The 21,736-nt window shown below is 45.9% G+C and overlaps 1 protein-coding gene across 3 annotated transcripts in view; it reads right to left on the bottom strand.

The window, feature by feature from the left end:
• Window positions 1–21,584, bottom strand: part of SLC41A2 (solute carrier family 41 member 2) — a 124,404-nt gene extending 102,820 nt beyond the window's left edge. The window contains exon 1 of one of the 3 annotated variants that reach the window (XM_027871367.1): window positions 21,532–21,584. The gene's annotated coding sequence lies outside the window, so the exon portion shown is untranslated. Of the gene's footprint in view, window positions 1–3,072; window positions 3,131–21,467 lie in introns of those variants that run through there. The other 2 variants (XM_027871359.1, XM_027871377.1) reach the window with 2 other exon arrangements.
• Window positions 21,585–21,736: the final 152 nt, after the last annotated feature.

Raw genomic sequence — 21,736 nt, 5'->3', positions numbered from 1 at the left:
TTCCATTCTAACGAGGGAGAGAAGCACATATAAAAATACAAATACAAAGTGGTTAGGAAAAGGTGAAAGTTTGGGAGGGAGGCCACTAGCAGTTGCAGGGAGGGGAGATCAGCAAAGGCTTCATGCAGAAGATGCAGCTCAGCTGCATCCTAAAGGAAAAGAGGAAATCAGTGTGGCAAAGGTAAGGAGGGAGTGCGTTCAGGCATGTGGGATGGGCAGTGCAAAGCGTGGAGCTGGAGCTCATGAGGGAGGAACAGCAAAGAAGGACGGGGTGGTTCAATCACAGAATGAGAGAGGCTAGAAAGACAGGTTGGGGCTAGGTGGCCCAGGGCTTTGAAAGCTAAGAAAGGGGTCTCTACTTTACCCCAAAGACAATAAAGTAGGAAGCCACTGGTACTGGTTGAATAGGGGAGGGATGTGGTCAGTTCTGTTTAAGTAAAATTACTTTAGGGGGCAGCTAGGTGCCACAGTGGATAGAGCTCCGGCCTTGGAGTCAGGAGGACCTGAGTTCAAATCCGGCCTCAGACACATAACACTTACTAGCTGTGTGACTCTGGGCAAGTCACTTAACCCCAACTGTCTCACCAAAAAGTCAAAAAAAAAAAGTAAAATTACTTTAGTATTATAGTATATATAGAATATTAGTATATTATTTAGTATTATATGGTATAGATATCTAGTATATTATTTAGTAGTATATAGAAAGGATGAAGTAAAGTGGAGAGAGATTTGTGTCAGAGAGCCCAGTTACAGGTCTGCTGCTGCAATAATCTAGGCTAAAGTAGCAGCAGGTGAATGCAAAAAAAAGGGGTCAAATGCAAGAGATGCTGGGAAGGGAGAAAGGGCAAGAACTGGTAGCAGACTGGATTTGAAGGGAGAGGATCTAGAAGAATGATGGGGCCTTGGGCAGAGAGCAGGAAGTCTGGAACACGGGAGAACGAGGCTAACGAATGCGTTAATAAGACAATGAGATCAATTCAGTCGTGAATATGATTCAGCTGTCTGAAACTGTATCCAAAACTCTGATTATTTAACAAAAACAAAGCACACTTAACATTTTCGAAGATCTCCTCAAAAAGTAGTAATGTCACAAAAGTATTAACCCTAAAAACTCTGCTTAAGAATGACCTGCGTGTCATATTCTAATAATTCCTGAGGAACTCTGGAACAGCTCAGAAGCAAATACAATGAATAAGTATATATATCCTACACTAAACAAAACAAGCAGACCAAAAAAAGTTTTAAAAAATAACATTAAAATAAAACCAACTGGAATTGATCCTAAAAATACTCGTATTGAAGTGGCATGTCTTACATGGCAAGGTTAAACTAAAAGATTCACCAACTATCTTATCAATTAAACAGGAATACAAACTAAAGTTAAACACAATCATGCCAAATTTCCTACTTCTAGTTTTTACGATCAAATTTAGGAAAACAAAGAAGTATTGGAGAAAGAAAGAAATGCAGTGAGTATCTAAAATTAAGTGCCTTGTCATAGCGCACTTGAAAAGTACATGTTATTCCATTATGTGACATCAATTAAATCCTAGCTCCCATAATACTAAACGAACTGATTGAAAATTCATTGATTAGGGTTTCTTGGGGCAACATGAGAATAGGCAGTTGATCTATTTATTGGTTTTTTATACTAAACAACCAGCTCTGGCCCTGTGTAAATTTAGCTTTGCAATGAAGGTAGTTAAGCAGCTACCAAACACATGAGTCAGTTTAAAAAGACATAAGTGGTCTTATACAAAGTACATTTAAGGCATATTTTCTTATGCAAAATTATCTCAAGCAAAACAAAACTCATTGAGTATCTCTTGTGGTTTTCCTCCCAGTACCTAAATCAGTTCTTAAGGAACCAAGCCCCAGAGCTGAGCCACAATTGTGAATGAAGTCAGACATTATTCACAGGATGTGTTATTCAGACATCTTACAAAGAGTGAGATACTTGAGTTCTGTCTTTCCGAAAATGCAAGTTCACTTCATTGTGAAATCCAAAATATAAAACCCACCCTTTAATGAACTTAAAATAAATGATGGAGTTTTCTAGAATGACTTTCCCAGACTGGAGGAAAAGTGAAACCAATGGATAATATAATTAAATGGACAAAATGAGGCAAAATCATATTTTTAAAAAAAGACTTCTGGTTAACTCCCTCCACAAATACAATCCATCACATAATACAATCCATCTATAATTAAGTAGATTTAGGTAAGTCTATCTATGAAAAGATGGAAGGAAATCATTTCATAGGATCATAGGTTTATTGCAGGATGAAATCTAAGAGGCCATTGAGTTCAAATGTCCCCCTTTTTTACAGACCAGGAAAATGCATCTCAGAGAGATTAAGTCCCTTGCCCATGATCCCAACACTAAAAAGAAACAGGGTGGATTTGAACCCAGCTCTTCCTGGATCCAAGGTCAGCCTTCTATCTATCACACACCCCTCTGCCTCTAATTTGTCACACCTAAGGTATGTGAATCTTACCTACCATTTTCAAGACTGACATATTTCAAATATTTAGATAAGTTATTACAAACTTCTCACTTACAGATGAGGAAATTATGTCCAGAGAGGTGACGTTATCTCCCCAAAATCTGTGGCAGCATTTAAATCTAAACTCAAACCAGGTCTCCTAACTCCCAATCCAATGATTTTCCCATTCTGTCTGTGTTTCCCAAGCTGTGTTCTGTATAATGTTAAAGGAGCTATGAAATAAATCCCAGTGCTTGGGATAGTTTTCCCTCCAAAAGATTCAATATGCATTAGTAAAAACTTACTATGTGTAGCAATTTTTCATATGACTTAATTTCATCTATTCTGCTGTCAAATTTCCTCCATCCCCTCCCAGACCAAAATTTGTGGCTTCTGTTAATATTTTTCAAGCCCCACAATATTCTATGACCAAATCAGTCTAACATCCACTGTGGCTCTGCTTATTTGTAGGGGATTTCTCATCCCAGTCTCTTCTATTCTCCCTGCCCCTCTGAAGCCTACAGTATTCTAGAAGTCCCCCCAGATCATTGCCTTTCATAAAGAGGCACCCACTCTCAGGACATACCCCACACTGAAGGTTCTCTCAGGCAGATTCCTACCAAGGCTTCTGTGTGCCCCGCCACCATCCAGGGGAATGAAAGGGCATCCTCCTTTTAGAAAAGGCCACGCCCCTAGGACACCAGGCCTTCCCCCACCCCCACCCCCACTACTTTCCCAGCTGTGTCCCCTTCAGCACAGCATGTGCACACTCAGTTCAGGTACAACTACTATTTTTACTACAGTTCAAGGGAATCTTGGAGTACAAACTATGGACAGATTAAGTAAATTACACGTACACAGTCTCAGATTACTCAATTACCTTGGCACTGTAGACACTGTTTCACACCCCTTCCAATCATCAGGCTCCACCTCTGGCTGGATAGTGAGGCTTTGCCCTGACCCAGGGTACAGGAGGGAGGGGCCTTCACAGTCTCAGCACCAAGTCCAAGTTCAAACATCTGCCCTCAAGCCACACCCGCCCAGCTTCAGCCAACAAGCCTCTCCCCCTATCCCCAGGGTAGGCTACTCTCTGCATCTCTGGCATCCTATGTTGGGCTTTCCCCTCTTTCTCAATACCTGACCTAAAGCTGCCTGGCTCTTGTCACGGGCCCTGGCCTGAGCATCACCAACTGGACTAGATGACGAAAGTCTTCACTGATTTCCAAACTCGAAAAACAGAGACATTTCCTGTAACTATCTCTTTCCTTGACACACTTATGGTTTACTACATCCACCCCAATGAGGGGCCCCATCAATCCACCAGACTTTGGAGAGGGTGGGTTATTGTTCCAAGGGCAATGTAAAGTATTCTTAATTCTTCTGTATGTGTGTTTGTGTATGTGTTTTTTTGTGTGTGAAAAATCTCTGGTTTTAACTCTTGAAGCAGAAAGAGTTCTATAGAAACTTGCTTTAGTCACGTAATTTTGTTGAAAAATACTATGATAAGGGCAGCCAGGTGGCGCAGAGGATAGAGCACCGGCCCTGAAGTCAGGAGGATCTGAGTTCAGATCCGGCCTCAGGTCAAACACTTGACACTTACTAGCTGTGTGACCCTGGACAAGTCACTTAACCCAACTGCCTAAAAAAATTTTAAAAAATACTATGATATACTGTACAGTTTATATGAAGCTAAGTTCAATGTTTGCTACATCTTTCTGAGTGATTCATCAATCAACTAATCAATATGCAGTTATTAAGTGCCTCATATATACCTGGCACTGGGACTCCAAATACAAAGAGGGAAACAATCCCTAGCCTCAAAGAGTTTACATCTAAATTAAAGCATGACTACCTTTAAGTGATTTTTTTATTCTTTATTCTACTCTGATCGAGTTAGGAAGACCCAGAGGAGGATTTGAATCCTGCCTTCCATGTATCCTGGGTCTAGGGCCTTGGATAAATCACTTAACTTCTCAGGACCCAGGCCAACTCTCTAAACAACAGATTAGGTGCTAATCTAATCTACGTTGGAGGGGCATTTCTTCATTGGGAATTCCCTGAACCAGTGAAAGCCCAGGAGAAAAAATGAACCCCAAACCATACAGATATAGAGCACTTCATGGCTTGCAAAGCACTTACCTCATATAGTACCACTACACATGGTACCTCTCCAGGTTATTGTTATTGTTTTTAGTGGCAGTGGTAATAGTACTATTATACTTGAGCACATTTATATAGTATCTGTATTAAATATTTATATCACCTTCTTCCAAAATCAATAGGAATTTTAGGATGACACTCTATATCAACTTATTATTGTTCTTTTACCAATTAATCTGCTTGCAGGACACCTGAATGACATCCCTTAGAACCTGAAGATAAACACAAGATCTAGAGGTGAACCTGAAAGGTCACTGGATTTGTCAAGTTCGGAAATAAATCAAAGCCCTGAGGTGAGGAATAAAGAGTCTTTCACTGAGATAACCGAGTAGCAAACCTGCCACCCTGGGGGATGGCCCCCCAGTCAATCCACAGGGAAAGGCTCTTAGATTCTTAGGGAAGAGAGGAAGGAGGAAGTATGAGGGAACAAGGCCTGCTCATGAGATCCTGACCACCCCCAGCAATCTGAGCAAGGAAAACCTCTTCCTTCTGTCTGTTTTGTCCCTCGTGCCATGAATCCCTACAGAAGGGGTAAGGACATCAGAGGCTGCTGCCTGGTTTGTGCTGGCTTTGTTTACAAGGAAACTAGGGTGAGACTTAAGATATGACTCAGCTCAACTAATGGACACTATCTTAAGTGTGAGAATGCCAAGGGTGCTACAGAAATTCTGACATTGCTAGGAAGATGTATAGATCAGTTCTATTACGTTTGGTATTAACGATTTTCTGTCAGATCCAACACCCATTTTGCAAATGAGGAAACCATGCCTCAGAGTGACCTGGCCAGCCAAGGGCACATAAGTAATACATAACAGGGTAAGGATCTGAACCCAAATTCCCTGACACCAAATTCAATGTTCTTTCCACAATGTTACACATAGTTTTCTTAAATATTTTAAAGATAATTTGACTTTGTATTTTTTAAAAATCAGTGAAAGCAAAAATAAGTTGCACCCCAATCCGAGTTACCATCCCCAAATACAATATCTAATCCATTTTAGAAAGAGAAACACCATGTCTGGTCTTCAACGAGCCTCTCATGTATATCAGTCACTGAAAAAGCTGTTCTGCTCATCCGATTAAGCTTTAATATGAAGCACTACAGGTCAAGATGGCCTTCCTATAACACTTAATTTCTGGAGTCTGCAAACTTCTAATCCTTAAGAGACACAATTCAGCCAACACATGTTTACGGTAAGTATCGAGTACATGGCAAGGCGCAGAAGAGTCCAGAGGAAGGCCAGTTGGAAAAGTGGAATGCCTGGAGAAAGTAATGGCGGCCTGAGGAAGGCCAGGGGCAGAGCCGGGACAAAACATGGAGCCAGATACTACAGGTATTTGAGAGACAGAAGCAAAGACCATGGCATGTGATTGGAAGAGGAAAGGAAGCATCCAAGATCTTCACTGAGCTCTTAAGTGGGAGTGATGAGGATGAATGGTGCTGCCAACCATAGGCCCACATAAGGCTCAGGAAGAATTGCATTCTGGAAAGGCCGAGTGGCAGCAGATGCATCATATCCCAGTGCTAGCTGAAAACAGGAAAATCAAGTACAAGACAAAGGTTAGGGCTGTGACTATTGATGGAGGAGTCATGTGCAGAGAGGTAGCAGAAGAGAAAGCCAAGGACAAAAAGTGAGGGAAAAAGAGAAGGCCAAAGACGGAGCCTTGAAAACCACCCACACGCAGGGGCAGAATGAGAAGGAGTCATGAAGAAGCTTGGTAAAGAATGGCCAGAGACAGAGGATAACATGAAAAGAAGCCACATCATGAGAGCCAAGACAGAGGAGTATTGTGAAGGAGTTGTTAGCTAAAGTAGAACACTGGGGCAGCTAGGTGGCACAGTGGATAGAGCACCAGCCCTGAAGTCAGGAGGACCTGAGTTCAAATCCGTCTCAGACCAAATACCTGACACTTACTAGCTGTGTGACCCTGTGCAAGTCACTTAACCCCAATTGCCTAAAAAAACAAAAACAAAAACAAAAAAAAGTAAAGTAGAACACCAATACAAGTTCTAGGGCAGAGATGGGGAAGTCATGGCCTCGAAGCCACATGTGGCCCTCTAGGTCCTCAAGTGTGGCCCTTTGACTGAATCCAAACTTGGATTCTAAATTAAATTAAGTTCTAAATTAAAACACTACTACCTTTAAATGATTTTTCTGTCAAAGGGCCGCACTTAAGGACCTAGAGGGCCACATGTGGCCTTGAGGATATAGGTTACAGCTTAAAAAAAAAGGTAAAAATGTTACGGGAGAGAAGTTTCCTTAATGGAATATTTTTAAAAGTTTCAACATTTGAAAGGGTGGGGAAAAGGGGGAAATACAGAAAGTGATGTCATCTGGTGGATGTTAAACCTTGGGACTTCCCATTAATCTTTATGACTATTTACACTCATTTGCTTTCACTGAGTCCAAAGTGAAAGATGAAGTAATACTGGAAAAGGCTTCCCTTCCCACTCAACTGTCCCCCTGGCGTTGCCAGCTTTCCCCAAGCTTGTTTACACCTCCCTTATCAGGATCCGATAGTCCCCCAGGATACCACTGTCACCTGAGAGGCCCAAGAACTGGAGCCAGGCCAGCAAAGAGTCCACAGCGGTTTGGAATGAAATAAAATGTAAAACAATTGATGCTAATGCCAGTATATTACAGACTACTGAAAGGATGCACAATTATATGGTGCAACGGATGGAATGCTGGGCCTGGAGTCAAGAAGGTTCATCTTCCTGAGTTCAAATCCAGCCTCAGACACTGACAAGCTGTGTGACCCTGGGCAAGTTGCTTCACCCTGTTTGCCTCAGTTTCCTCATCTGTAAAATGATCAGGAGAAGGAAATGGCAAACCACTCCAGTATCTTTGCCAAGAAAACCCCAAGTGGGGTTATGACTGAAACAACTCAACAACACCACTGAAAGGATACACCAAACAATATAGCTAAATCAACATATAGAATAAGGAGACCTTTCCTTGGTAAACATTCTTTCCTTATGCAAGGAAATGGGGGCAATGGCAGGGAGGAGGGTCTAGCTTTCTCCTGTCAAATTCCTTCCTAGCCCTTTATACTAACTTCAATGGATTCATGATGGCATGAGGTTGGAATATCCTCCATTTTTATTATTATTATTGTTATTGTTATTATTATGCTCTATGGAAACAACTGTCAGCTGGTCCACACAAGCTCATCGGGCACTGTGCCATTCCCGCCAAAGGCTTCCCCTCACTCTCCACAAGGGCCCATCCAATGCCGGGGTGCCCCCCCCACCATGGATGGCTATATTACCACAGAGCTGGCCACCTGTTGTCCTTCCCACGCTCCCTGGCAGCCTGCTTTTCTCCCAAGCCTGTGCTCTCTGGATGATAGCCTTACACGTCCTGAATGAAAGTCTTCATTGCTAAAATGCTATCTTTCAACTTCACTTTGGAAATGACCACATTTTTGATTCTTCGGAGGCTGCAAAATTCTGCCTTTTCTTTTGTTCAGTTATTCTTGTTCTCAGCCATGCCTCACTCTTCACGTGACCCATCGACTACACTGTCCATGGTGTTTTCTTGGCAAAGACACTAGAGTGGTTTGCCATTTTCTTCTCCAGTGGATTAAAGCAAACAGAAGTTGAGTGACTTGCCCAGGGTCCCAACAGCTAGTGAGTGTCTGAGGTCACATTTGAATTCAGGTCTTCCTCACTCCAGGCCCAATGCCCTATCCACTGAGCCACCCAGCTGCCTCCTATTCAATTCTAGATCCAGCTAATTATAAAGCAAGGAATTAAGCATCCACTACACGAAGTAAACTGGGCTAGGCACTAAGGAGAGAAAGACAATGTAAATTAGCCCTGCCCTCAAGGAGCTTACAACCTATCTGGGGTGGGGAGATAACCTGTGATATACCAGGTGATGAGTGATGGCACTGGGGACGGAGGAGACAACAGGCTGGGCCTATAAGGAAAGGTTTCATGTAGGTAGAAGTGAAGGGGGGGATGCCTGCGCTACATCTGGAGGGGAATGATGGATTCTAAGAGGTAAGACGTGGCGTGTGGCCCGTGCAAAGGTGCATGTGTATGAGTGAGTGTGAGAGGAAGAGAGGGAGAGAGGTAGGGAGGGAGAGGGGGAAAGAGGGAGAGGGAGAGGGAGAGAGAAAGAGAGAGAGAGAAAGAGAGAGAGAGAGAGGGAGAGAGAGAGGGAGAGAGAGAGGTGTGTGTGTATGTGAAGTCTACACCACTCTGCAATTGCTGCCCTGCCTGGTTTCACCTCCACATAACAGACACTGCCTGGTGTCCCATCTCTCCCCCCACACCTCTCCTGTCTCCCCTCTAGACCGTCAGCTCCTTTAGGAAAGGGGCTGTCTTTTTATTAACTGTATCCCCAGGGCTTGGCAAGTGCCTGGCACAGAGGGGGCACTTATTTATTGAATTAGGATTGGAAATATACCTAAATGTACACACACATACATACACATCATTTACATATATATGTATATATATATGTCTATATTATATATCATATATAAATAGAGGAGATGGAGAAGGCCAGACTCACTGAATCACAGAGAGCCTGAAGAGGAATAACATGTAATAAGGCAGGCTGGGGCTTTACACAACAAAGAGAGGAGCCTGTATTTCCTTGAGGAGACAGGCAGCCACTGGAGTTCCCTGAGCAGCAGGGACAGGCTCCCTGTGCACTTAAGGACAACCCCTCTGGATGCCACGTGGACAAAGACTGAAGTGGGGAGAGCCCTGAGGCAGAGTCCAGGGGCAAGGTGATGAAGGCCTGAACCAGGGTGAGAGCAGCTTTGTGAGGGGGTGGAAGGGGGTGCAAACAAGATACGCCGTGGACACCGAGAGAACAAGATTTGGCAACTAACTGGATGTTTAGGCTGAGGGAGAGTGAGGAGATGAGAATGGACAGAGATTAAGACCATTTTCCCCAAGCACAGGACCAGGGCCAAACACAAACTCTTCTGTCTGGCATTGAAAATCCTCTGTACCGCCCTTCCTATTGCCCACCTCTGTGCCTTCACTTCCATGGCCCCCAGACCCTGCCCCTGAAGCTGTCTCTCATCACCTTGGCCTCCCAGAATCTTCAGTTCCCTCCAAAGCTCGGGTCACGTGTTGTTTTCTGCGTGGGGCCTGTCCAGATCCCCGCTCTCCAGCTCAGTGTATCTTTTCCACCCCAAATTGTCTCGTATTTTTGTATTTATTTTGTATATATGTTTAGTGGATGAAACAAAACTCCTTCAACGTTTTAAAGAACTTTGAACGAGGGGACGTGGGACCCCCCCCCCCACTGATCCAGACAACAAGCGTTCTAAGGGAGGCAGTGAGCTTCAAGAGCTACTGTCCCAGCGAGCCTCTCAAAACTCAGGGTGGTAGAGAACAGACTCACACTTCACAGCTGTAAGAACTGATGCAGAGAAAGGCAAGCAAAACCAAGGAAACAATTTACAAAATGACCACAGTAATGTAAAGGAAAGAAAAGGGGAAAAGAACAAACATTTATTAATCACCTGCTACGTGCTAAGTAAGCGATGTACCAATATTATCTCATTCAAAAACAACACTGGGGGCAGCTAGCTGGTGCAGTGGATAGAGCACCGGCCCTGAAGTCAGGAGGACCCAAGTTCAAATCCGGCCTCAGACCAAACACTTGACACTTACTAGCTGTGTGACCCTAGGAAAGTCACTTAACCCCAATTGCCTAAAAAGCAAAAAAACAAAAAACAAACCAAACCAAAAAAAAAAAAACCACCAAAAGATATGAGAATGCTAACTCAAGGCAGTGACCAGTCACAGCTTCAGACTGACAGGGACACACTCCCTCCTCCTCCTCTCAAGCACAGAGGAATAAGGAAGACATTGTCAGATATGGCTAATACGTTGACTGATCTGTATTTTAGGGAGGGAGGAGCTGTGGAGAAGTAACAAGGATGTTTTTATGAAACTTCAATAAAACACATTTAAAAAAAAACAAAAACCTAATCCCAACCCAAATATACCACATTCTGTGAGGAAAAAACTAAAAGTATGTTTTGGCCAGGTCATCCAAAGCTATCAAACATGAACATTTCTTAGCGATAGCAGCATCACCAGTACCCCTCAAAAATAACAGTGAGGGAGGGGTGAGGGGGGACACCCATGGTGTAGTGGAAAGAATCTGGAATTGTACTCCCTGGGACTGACTGCCAACTCTGCTGCGTTCTAGTCGGGCGACCTTGGACAAGTCTTTTAACCCCTGGGTCTCAGTCTCCTCATCTGTAGAAAATGAGGGGTTGGTCCAGAATGATCACTGAAGTCTCCCCCAGCTATAAATTATATGATTCTATTCTATAAAATAGCAATTTTGAAGATGACATTATTGACATTCCAATTTATTTAACATCCACAAAAAAATGTGATATTGGACTTGGGGCAACATGAAAACCTGGATTTAAACCCGAGTATTTGAAAATAATCACAGTGTATCAGGAAAATTGACTGTTGTTCAGTTTCAGTAATATTGGAGTATCTGAAATTTCCATTTGTACCCATTCTAGTCAGCAAGGCTCCGCAGCACTACAAAATACTTCCTGACAATGGAACACAAGATCACAGATTTTTAGACCTGGATGATACCTTACAGGCCACCCAGCCCAAGCTCTTCATTTTACAGATGAAGAAACCGAGGCTCAGAGAGTTTCAGTGACTGATCCAAGGTCACCGAGGTCTAAAGTGGCAGCACTGGGAGTCAAATCCAAGCCAGAGTCATGGATTTAGACTCAAAGAAAACCTCCGAAGCCATCTCCTGCAGCCAGCATCCCTCACTTCACAGCTGAAGAACGGGGGCACGGGGCGGAGGAGTGACCTGGCCGAGGTCACCCGGGCAGGAGGACGGGCCTCAAAGGCAGGACTCCACAATGAGTTCCCTCATTCTCAAGCCAGTCTCCAGCTTCCCTTTGTGACCCCGGATCCAGCACACTTCCCAGAGACCCCAGAGGCACTTTCTACTGAACCTAGCATGCTTTACTCACAGTTTCCCTGGCCACTTGGCAGAACCATGTTTTGAAAGAAATACTTCTTCTCCCTTACTGTCCAACTCTTATATTGCAATCTCATGAAGTCATGGTTACTATAACATATAATCCTTTCTTGGACAATAAATCAACATCGTTAAATTCCTGTTAGTAAGCTATCCGGGGTATACAGCGTGTGGTACTGTGGAAAGAACACAGATAGTGAAATCAGAAGACAGGGAACCATGAGACCATTTGTGATCAAGTCAGAAATAAGTGGTGCGGTGGACAGAGTACTGAGCCTGGAGGCAGGAAGACCTGGGTTCAGATCCTGCCTGACATGTTTATTAGCTGTGCAAACCTGGGCAAGCAAGTTACTTAACTGCTGTCTTCCTCAGTTTCTTCATCTGTAAAATGGGGATAAAAATAGTACCTATCTCTCAGGGTTGCCGGGAGGATCAGTTGAGATAGTAAGTGCACACAGTAGGTGCTTACTAAATGTTTATTCCTTATTTTATGCTACTTTCTGTAAAATGAGGATAACCGGAGAGTTGTTGGGATAAGCAGCTTGTAAGCTATAAAGTATTATTTCAAGACGAGCTTTTGTCAGGAAAGGGACTAGGGCCCCTGGGCAAGTCACTTAACCCCATATGCCTCAGTTTCCTGATCTGTAAGCTAAGCTGGAGAACACAATGGCAAACCACTCCAGTATCTTTGCCAAGAAAACCCCAAACAGGGGCACAGTGAGGTGGCCATGACTGAAATTACTGAACAACAACAAAATGGAATCTTCTTCGATTTAGTCCACCATCCTGTCCTGTTGGATCCAGGTTTGGACACTGTCATCCAATGTGTACGCTATCCCTCACAACTTCATGTCATCTGCAGACTTGACAAGCGAGCCACCTCGATTTTCACAGAGTCAGTGGTAAAAATGTCGGGCACAGCAAGGCCAAGGTCAGATCCCCAACTGGAAACTTCCTTACAAGTTAACATTGAACCAATAATCCCCATCTTCGGGTCCTGTCATCCCATCTAACAGCACTCTTGCCCTACCGTGTCTCTCCACATTACCCTATGCAATCCACAGACAGCATGAGAATGCCCATTTAATGCTTTGCTAAAATCTGAGTGTGCTGTGGCTACACCACCTCTCCTAATCCAGAACCCTAGCCACCGTGTCCAAAAAAAGAAAGAAAAGGAAATGGGATTATCTATCAATCAATCATTCAGCGTTTAACATGTGCCTACTATGTGCAGCACAGCATGCATAGTAAATAGAGACTCTTTTGAAGCCATTAGCCAAATAATGACTGTGAGACATTGAACAAATCACTCCCGGTGCTTGTCCACGCAGAAAAGTGATGTTAAATCCTCCCTTCCTAGCGCTACAGGGCTGGCTCTTGGGCAAAACTCTCCAATAGTCAGTTTCACCTCAGTACCCGCCATTGTAAGTCTGGATGACCTTTCCCCAAGTCCCCACCTTTGGGTGGTCCCTGATCCATCCATCCTCAGGCTTTGAGGGTAAGAGTGATAAGCAGAGATGTGTGACTGGCGTAACTGAACTCCCTCCTCTCCTTCACCCTTGAGCAATCTCCTAATCAAAGCTCCCACAATCTCAGTGTATCTGATCTGAACTGGGTATTGTCAGGAAGGCATCTTATTTAAATAATTTACACTAAAGAACAGATGACTATTAGTTTCTTAACTCTCTTCAAATTGTGTACCTTTTTTAAAAAGTCAGAGAAGTGACCCTAATTCTGATTCTGACTCTATCAAGCTTATAAATCCTGACCACCATCACCACCACCACCAAATCTCTAACTGGTCCCGGGGTGGAGAATCTGTACCAGACTTGGATTCAGTCAAAGGGCCACACTTGAGGACCTAGTGGGCCACATGTGGCCTGGAGGCCGCAGGTTCTCCATCCCTGTTAGACTTTCAGGCAGTACAAAGTAAAAAGTTCAGTAAGAGTAGGGGCAGTTAGGTGGCACAGTGCTCCAGCCTTGGAGTCAGGAGGACCTGAGTTCAAATGTGGCCTCAGACACTTGATACTTACTAGCTGTGTGACCCTGCGCAAGTCACTTAACCCCATTGCCTAGCCAAAAAAAAAAAAAAAAAAAGAGTGCGAGAAAATATTCTTAGACAGGTATCTAAACTGGTCCACCTAGGGACTCACATCCTTACTCAGCTCACTTAAGCTATGTGATAGACCATCTCTCCTTTTCTACTTCAAAACCCAAGATTCTCTAAAAGCCACATTTTTTTTCCCAATAGTTGTAGTGGAGCTCTTGGGGGCGGGGGGGGGGGGGGGGGGGGGGCGCAGGGAGAGGGGCGTGCTAAGTAGATCATTTACAGGGGAGGCTGGCTTTAAAAGCAGACCAAGACCTACATGGTATGATTGCAGGGGATCCAGGCGTCATGCTCCTCCAAATGCCTTCTTTTTTTTGTTTTTGTTTTTGTTTTTGTTTTTGTTTTAGGCAATTGGGGTTAAGTGACTTGCCCAGGGTCACACAGCTAGTAAGCGTCAAGTGTTTGGTCTGGGGCGGAATTTGAACCTAGGTCCTCCTGACTTCAGGGCCGGTGCTCTATCCACTGTGCCACCTAGCTGCCCCCTCCAAATGCCTTCTTTCACAATCTTGCTGGCTGAAATTATACAAATTATAGTTATATGCACTGAATTTAAGGCTTTGTCACTGTTTAGAATGAAAATAACCCCGGGAAGAACGCTATTTTAAGTCTTGCCAGTCATTTTCACTAGAGCCTCGCAGGTTCCTCCCTGAAAGTGTGTGTTTTAATGGTTGAAGCTTGAGAACCTGAGGGCACCAGATGAACCCAAAGGTCAGAAAGGGAGGGTCACCAGAAGGGGACGCCCGGGTCACTGAGAGAGTCTGGAACAGCAAACACAGTGAACTCAGGGGACAGAAGACTTAGGGCTTTTGTTCCAACTCGTCCTTCAGAGTCATTTCACCGCTAAAACTATTTAGTCACTAATAATAATAATAATAATAATAGCTAACACTTATATAGTGATTACTTTGTGTCAGGCACTGTGCTAAGTGCTTTACAGATATCTCATGTAATGCTCACATCAACCTTGGGAGGGAGGTGCTGTTGTTATCTCCATTTCACAGATGAGGAAACTGAGGCAGACAGAAGTTAAGTGACTTGCCCAGAGGCACACAGCTAGTAAGCATCTGAGGCTGGAGTACTGGGTCCACTAGGGTCACCTAGCTGCCCCTATATTTCCACATAAAATGGAAATAGTAATACTTTCCCCCTCCCCCCACCCCATAGATTGGGCCAAGTGAAGTGGGACGATTATTTTCAAAGTACCCTTTGAAGCCCTTCTGAGAAGCAGTGGGATGGCGACATGTCCCAGAAGGAGAAGGCCAAAGTCAAAGAAAAGAGGGAAGAAAGAAGCACACGCTTTGGACATCTCCTTCGTGTAATTCTACAAGGGGTCTTTACCGGGTGTGGCCACTGCCATGCCACAGTTTCTTGGAGCCACAGGTGGGAGTTATGGGCATCAAGCAGACACCAAAGGCAGGAAACAGTCCTGAAAGAGCTCCACCCACAGCCTTCACGCCAGAGGTACACCCTACACTACTGCCACTGAGGTCCCTTCTCGAACTAAACTGCCAAGCACTCAAATACTGCTGCAGAGAGCGCAACCCCGATGGGCTGGCCACATGTACGCTTGCCTAAAAGAGAACCCCACGTGGCGGTCAGAAGAAGCGACACAAGACGCTCTCAACGTCTCTCTAAGAACTTGGGAACTGATTGCATGACACGGGAGACAGTGGCACAGGACTGCCAGCGTGGAGGGCCTCATCAGAGAAGGGGCTCCACTCTGTGAGCAAAACAGCTGAAATAGCTCAAGAGAAACACGAGACACTCGAATCTGGAGAATCCACCCAAACGTTCATGCGGACTATTCGTGCCTGATCATCTGGGGTGGAACATTCCGAGCTCGGACCGGTTGGATCAGCCACAGTCGGACACACTGTACCTCGACTCCAACACACTGAGGTCATTTTGGTCCTCTTCAAGAACAAAGGACAACAGGCACCCAACCAAGAAGGGATGGGACGGCCCTCCAGCAAGCAGAGCACTCCAGGAAAGACGTCGGCCTGCAGGCCCCCATAGACAAGGAGCACCTCTCTGCAAACTGTATCTGGTTGCTCAGGCCTCGGGTCTAGTGACTCAGCACCAGCAGAGAGAGTGCTGGCTGGGCACCTTGGACACTTACTGCCCTCCCCGTGTGACCCTGGGCAAGGCACTTCACTCCTCCCAGGGCTGTTGTGAGGATCAAATGAAAATCACATAGGCAAAGTGCTTGACGAACCTGAAAGGTTCTGTCAACGCTGGCTCTCACTGCTGCTATGATCAGAAGCCCAACCAGGTTATCTGGAGGTACAGTTAAAGGAGTCATACACTCCTTACCGAGACTGAACAAACTGTGGTATATGAATGCAATGTAATATTGCTATGCAATAAGAAACGGTGACTATGAATAATTCAGAGAAAGATGGAGAGATGTTTTGAACCAACACAGAAATAAAGAGAACCAAAACTGAATCTACTTACTATAACAAAACAAATGAAAAGTTCACTGAAAAGAAGCCCAAGGAAGTGAAACACCATGGGGTCTCTAAAGAAAAGATCACACTTGAACCAGAACATCGTACACAGTAACAGCCACGTTGTGCGATGACTAATATTGATAGACTTTAGCCCTTCTCAGCAATGCAAGGACCTAAGACATCTCCAAAGGCCTCATGATGGAAAATGCTATCCACATCCAAAGAAAGAATTACGGAGTTTGAATGCAGATCAAAGCATACTATTTGCTATTTTTTTTTCTTCTGTTGTGTTTTGTTTCCTCTTTCTGGTGGTTCCTCCTATTGGCTGTAATTCTTCCTTACAACATCACTAATGTGAAAATATGTTTAACAGGAATATATATGTATAATCTATATCAGATTGCGCGTCATCTTGGGGAGGGAAGGGGAGAAAAATTTAAAACTCAAAAGCTTAAATCAAAATAAATTAATAATTTTTTTTTTAAAAAGGGGTACAGTGGACTCAAATCTGGCCTCAGACACATGATACTTACTAGCTGTGTGACTCCAGGCAAAGTCACTTAACCCCAATTGCCTCTTTAAAAAAACTACTGATTTAAAAGCAAAAGGAATGTGTATGACTTTTTTTAATCTGTCTATAATTATGAATAATATTATAATAAAGGGCCCTTCAAACTTTGGAAGAGATATGGTTCTAAACTCACATATTAAAAGATTTTTTTTCTTAAATTAAAAAGAAATATACTATATTTGTTTGGTTTTCCTAAATTTTTGTTAACACTAGAGGCCAAAATGTATAATTACTATGACACTGTGATCACTCAAATTAAATCTAAAAGCAGAAACCCCATTGTGTTTGGGGATTCCTTCTGGACAACAGTTTGGCCTAGATGGCCATTGGGGTCCCTCTCAGCTCTAAAATTCTATGTGGTCAATTTCACACATCCTTGCCGTGCCTCTGGTTATACTGATTTCTGTTTTTTCTCAGGATCCCAGAAAAAACTAAAATAGGAACAGGATAGAACTCACCTAATATAGGAAAGATAGAGAATCAAACAGCCTGTAGAAAGTTTTGAAAGAAAGGTTCAAAGAGCACTTACTCAGTTATCACCCAGCACAAATGAGATAAATCAAGGTGACTAGCTGACCTGATTGACAACCTGCTTGCCTTCATGCAAAAACAGACCAAAAACTGGAAGGGATATTTGCTGTCTGACTGCACCCAGCCAGGCTCCTTTGCTCTGGAGACCTCATCAGCTCCCAAGGGTGCAAGCTTCATCTAATGACTCCTGAATCGATATATCCAGTCCTAACCTCTCTCCTGGATGTCAGCCACACATTGAGTGCCTGCTATTTCTCACGTCCTAGATGTTCCACGGGTGCCACAGTCCACATGGATGTGGAGCTCACTATCTCCCCCACTGAGTCTGTCCTACCTCCAAACTTCCCATGCAAAGTCCAAAGGGCATCCTAATTGGCTGAGGGCAACCCATCTGGTCTGCAGCCCTGCAATTATTCCCAGATCTTTTTTCCTTCTCCTTCACTTTCCATCTCTAATCAGTTGCCAAGTCTTGTCAGTTTTATATCAACAGCATCTCTCAAATCAGTCTCATTCTTTCCACTCTCAGCTTTTTCCTACCATACATATGGCAGACACAGGTCTTACAGCTAAGGTAAGGGCAGCTATTTTTCTAAATGAAAAGTCTCTGGCTTTTAAACTAAAACAGCACAGCAAAGCCCACTCTTCTCATGTGGAAGAGACCAATCCCATAGCTAAAATTTTCAGTGCAACAGCCAGGGACAAGTTCTGCAGCTCTGCGGGGAGGCATATCCGGCCAGCCCAGACCATGTTTGATGGTGCTGAACCACGCTGAGAGCCATAGGCAAAGACAAAGACCTCGGGGGGGGGGGGGGGGGGGGAGACCGGGGGGGGGCAGACCCAGGGGGAGCACAGCCAGGATACATCAGGGTCCCAGGAGCACAGGGGAGGGGGGGGTGAATTGTCCTGCCATGCAGGTGCCTGGCTACACATGTAAGCTACTCCACATGTGTGTCCTGGCCAAACATGTTCCCTCTGCACACGCCCTTTGGCTTACTCCCTACAGGTCTCCACTCTTTCTATTTATCAATGGTGGGGGAATCTGTGGGAAAATATGCTCCAAGTTTATGGGAGAAATATTTTATTGCTACTTTTCTCACTATGCCTTTCATTAAATACCTTTACTCTGAATTAATTATGTCCTCTGGCTAACTATCAAGGGTAAACACTTGGGTGGGGACTTGTGAGCGGTGATGTTTAGCAGATATGGACCCTGAGAGTTCCTTAAACGTGGGGAAACCTTTTCTGGGGAACCCACCCGAGAGTTCCAGAACAATACACTATATTAGAGGCAAGGTAGACTACTAGCCATTTTCTGAACTTGACATTGCATAATAATAATAACTGCTAGCATTCACATAGAGATTTAAGGTTTGCAAAGGGCTTTACATATGTTAACTCATTCAACCCCCACAACAACCTAGGAGACAAGGGCTACAATTGTCCCCATTTCACAGATGAGGGAATTGAGGCCCAGAGGTGAAATGATTTGCCCAAGGGTCACACAGTCAGGCAGTATCTGAGATCTTTCAGACTCTAGGTCCCAAGCTCTATCCATTGGGCCACCTGGCTGCCTCCAGGTATTCACACAAATCACTCCCAATATCTGGAATAACATCTCCCCATCTCTATTCAAGTGGCACCTCCTCTATGAAGCCTTCCTTGTATGATCCCCAATATCACTCCTTCAACAAACATTCATTAAGCACCTACTGCATACTAGGCATTACACTAAGCCCAGGGAATACAAGAGGAAAAAAATAAGCAACACTCCTGCCTTCCATGCCAAGTGCTCCTGCTCCATGTTCGTTGGAAGGTAATTACCTATGCACACACTGAATCACCCCAAAGGGAATGTTAATTCAGGCACTGTTATCTTTTTATCCCCAGTACATCCAAAGGGCTTAATAAATGTGCGTTGAATTGTAGTGGATTAGAGATCGATGGGTCCAAGCTGATCAGTTTCTAGAGGAAGAAAATGAGGCCCAGAGAAAGGAGGTGATTTGCCTAGAGTCACAAGAGGAGTAAGCAGCAAGGGTGACATTGGAAACCAGATCTTTTGACTCCCAATCCAGCAAACTCGGTGCTGACCCAGAGCCTAGAATCTGTCAGGGTTGTTTTCTGATTGTTCAAATGCACAAGAGAAGGAAAGAGAAAAATGTTATATAAGAGAGAGCCAGAAAGCCCAGGACTTGAAGGGGGCCCTCTCCTCTGCGGGGCCTATGACACACCGTCTGTGCCTTTCCAGACTCGAAGTATGCATCAGTTTTGCTGATTGTTTTTGTCTCTTTTTTAATAGAATTTGTTATATCAGATAGCTCTCTGGGAGGGGGAATGGACACTGGAAGAATTCTGGTGATGTAAAAACAAAAGATAGAGAGAGAGAAAAAAGTTTTTCAGTTTTTTTAAGAAAAAGAGTTGGGGGGCACTATCTGTGTCTTGCTGGCTCTGCCCAATGCATAGGGAACAAATAAAACTGTGTCTGATGGCCCATTGGCGCTGCCCGCTTCCATAAGCCTCCTGAACCTGAGCCTTGGTCACAAGGAAGGCAGCACCAGAGGCCCAGGCTCCTTTCCCCACCATATAAAGTAGTGTTCAGAGAAGGCAGGGGCCTTCCAGGCTGCTGGTCAACTCCATCACTTTACAGTGGACCAAAGGGAAGGCCAGAGAGAAGCGATCTAGCCAACGTCACTCCAGTACTAAGTGGCACTGGACATCCTCAAACCCAGGGTGGAATCGGGAGACCAAGGCTGGAAATCCCGCTCTGCCACTACTCTGTGGGACCTCAGACAAGCCTCTGAGAGGGTTGGACAAGATGACCCCCAAGTCCTTTCCATGATTTTCTGATTCCTTGCCAAGAGCTCTTGCTAGACTGCCGGCCAGGTGAGGCGACTGCCAGCCAGGTGATCCACCTGGAATGGGACTGCCGGCCAGGTGAGGCCATCTGCCTGGGATGGGTACTGCCCGCCAGGTGAGGTGACTGCTGGCCAGGTAATCTGCCTAGGATGGGACTGCTGGCTAGGTGAGGCGTCTGCCGGCCAGGTGATCTGCCTGGAATGGCTTGGTTCCAACCAGACAGGGAGGAGGGCTCAGGTAGCTCTCCCCAGGCTCCAGCCAGGTTAAACAACCACTGCTTGTCTCCAGGCTGAGAGGCAAATCCATGCATCCTGGAGAGACAAATCTGAGCATCTGCCCCAGGACTTGCAATCCAGAAGGGAGATGAGCTTGATCAAATCTGCTATCCATTCTCAGACCAGGAATCTGTGACCTGAGTCCACGGCCCAGAGCCCTGTCCACAGAACCAGCCAGCCCATCACCTGCTCTCCCTCCATCACCTACTTGCGGTGTGACCTTGGGCAAGTCAGCCCCCTTCTCCTGGGGTTTCCTATCTACAAAAGGAGGGCACTGGACTGCCCGGTCCAGCTCAGCCTGTGGCCCACAGGTCCTTAGAGAGGGTCATCCTTGGGATGGGGCAGACAGGGTGGTCTTGGAGCCAGCAGCCCACCCCTGAGCGAAAGGCAAAAGGATGCACGGAAAGCCCAGTCCCTTCATGCTACAGATGAGGAGACTGAGGCCCGGAAAGACGGCCAGGGGCTAACAGGCCACCCCCCTCCCCCACTATGGCAGGCCACTGTCCTGCACTTGGAGTCAGAGGGCCCTGGGTTCAAATTCGGATGCTGCTCCTTAGGGCCCCTCCTCTAAAAGATGAGGAAGCCGAGGGGCAACCCCGGGGTCAAAGACCTGGGGGGTACCTGGGGGCTCTTCCCCCACCTGCCTGTGGCCGCAGAGCTCCTAAGTGGCGGGAGCAGGATTCGAACCCAGGTTCTCCCGGACTCCAAAGTCTCGCGATCAGCCCATCCGGGCCTCAGTTTCCCCCTGTGCAAGATGAGGAGCTTGGATTAGAAGGTCCCCGGGGTCCCTTCCCGCTGTGACCGGGGCCTCGCCACTGCTTCCCGGGCCTCAGTTTCCCCCTCTAAAATGGGGGCGGGTTGAAGTAGATGGTCCCTAGGCTCTCTAAGGCTACGACCCGACGGTCCTATGGCAGGTCACATGGTCGCGCTCCCGGGCCTCAGTTTCCCCGTTGGGGGGGCTCGCCCACGGTCCCATCCAGCTCCAGCCCCGGGCGCCCGTCAGCCTCGGCCCAGCCTCAGTTTCCCCTACCTGGGAGGCGCTGGGGGGGCCGGCCCCGCCCCCACACGAGCCGCGACCTTCCCTCCATCCTCACCTGCCGGGCGGCGCTCGCTGGGGGCGGCGGTTAGGGCCCCGGGCCGGGGGTCGTCGCGGCCTGGCTGCTGCCCCCCCCCGCTGCGCTGCGCTCCGCCGCCGCCGCCGCCGCCGTGACAGGTCCCGGCTCCGCGAGCTCAGCCTGCACGAGAGAGCGCGAGCGCGAGCGCGTCGCGCACCCCCGAGCCGGCCTGAGCGCGAGCGCG

The sequence above is a fragment of the Vombatus ursinus genome, unplaced genomic scaffold (genome assembly GCF_900497805.2).
Source record: "Vombatus ursinus unplaced genomic scaffold, bare-nosed wombat genome assembly UNPS02003292.1, whole genome shotgun sequence".
Taxonomy (NCBI): Eukaryota; Metazoa; Chordata; class Mammalia; order Diprotodontia; family Vombatidae; genus Vombatus; species Vombatus ursinus.
This window is presented reverse-complemented; position numbering and strand designations above follow the sequence as displayed.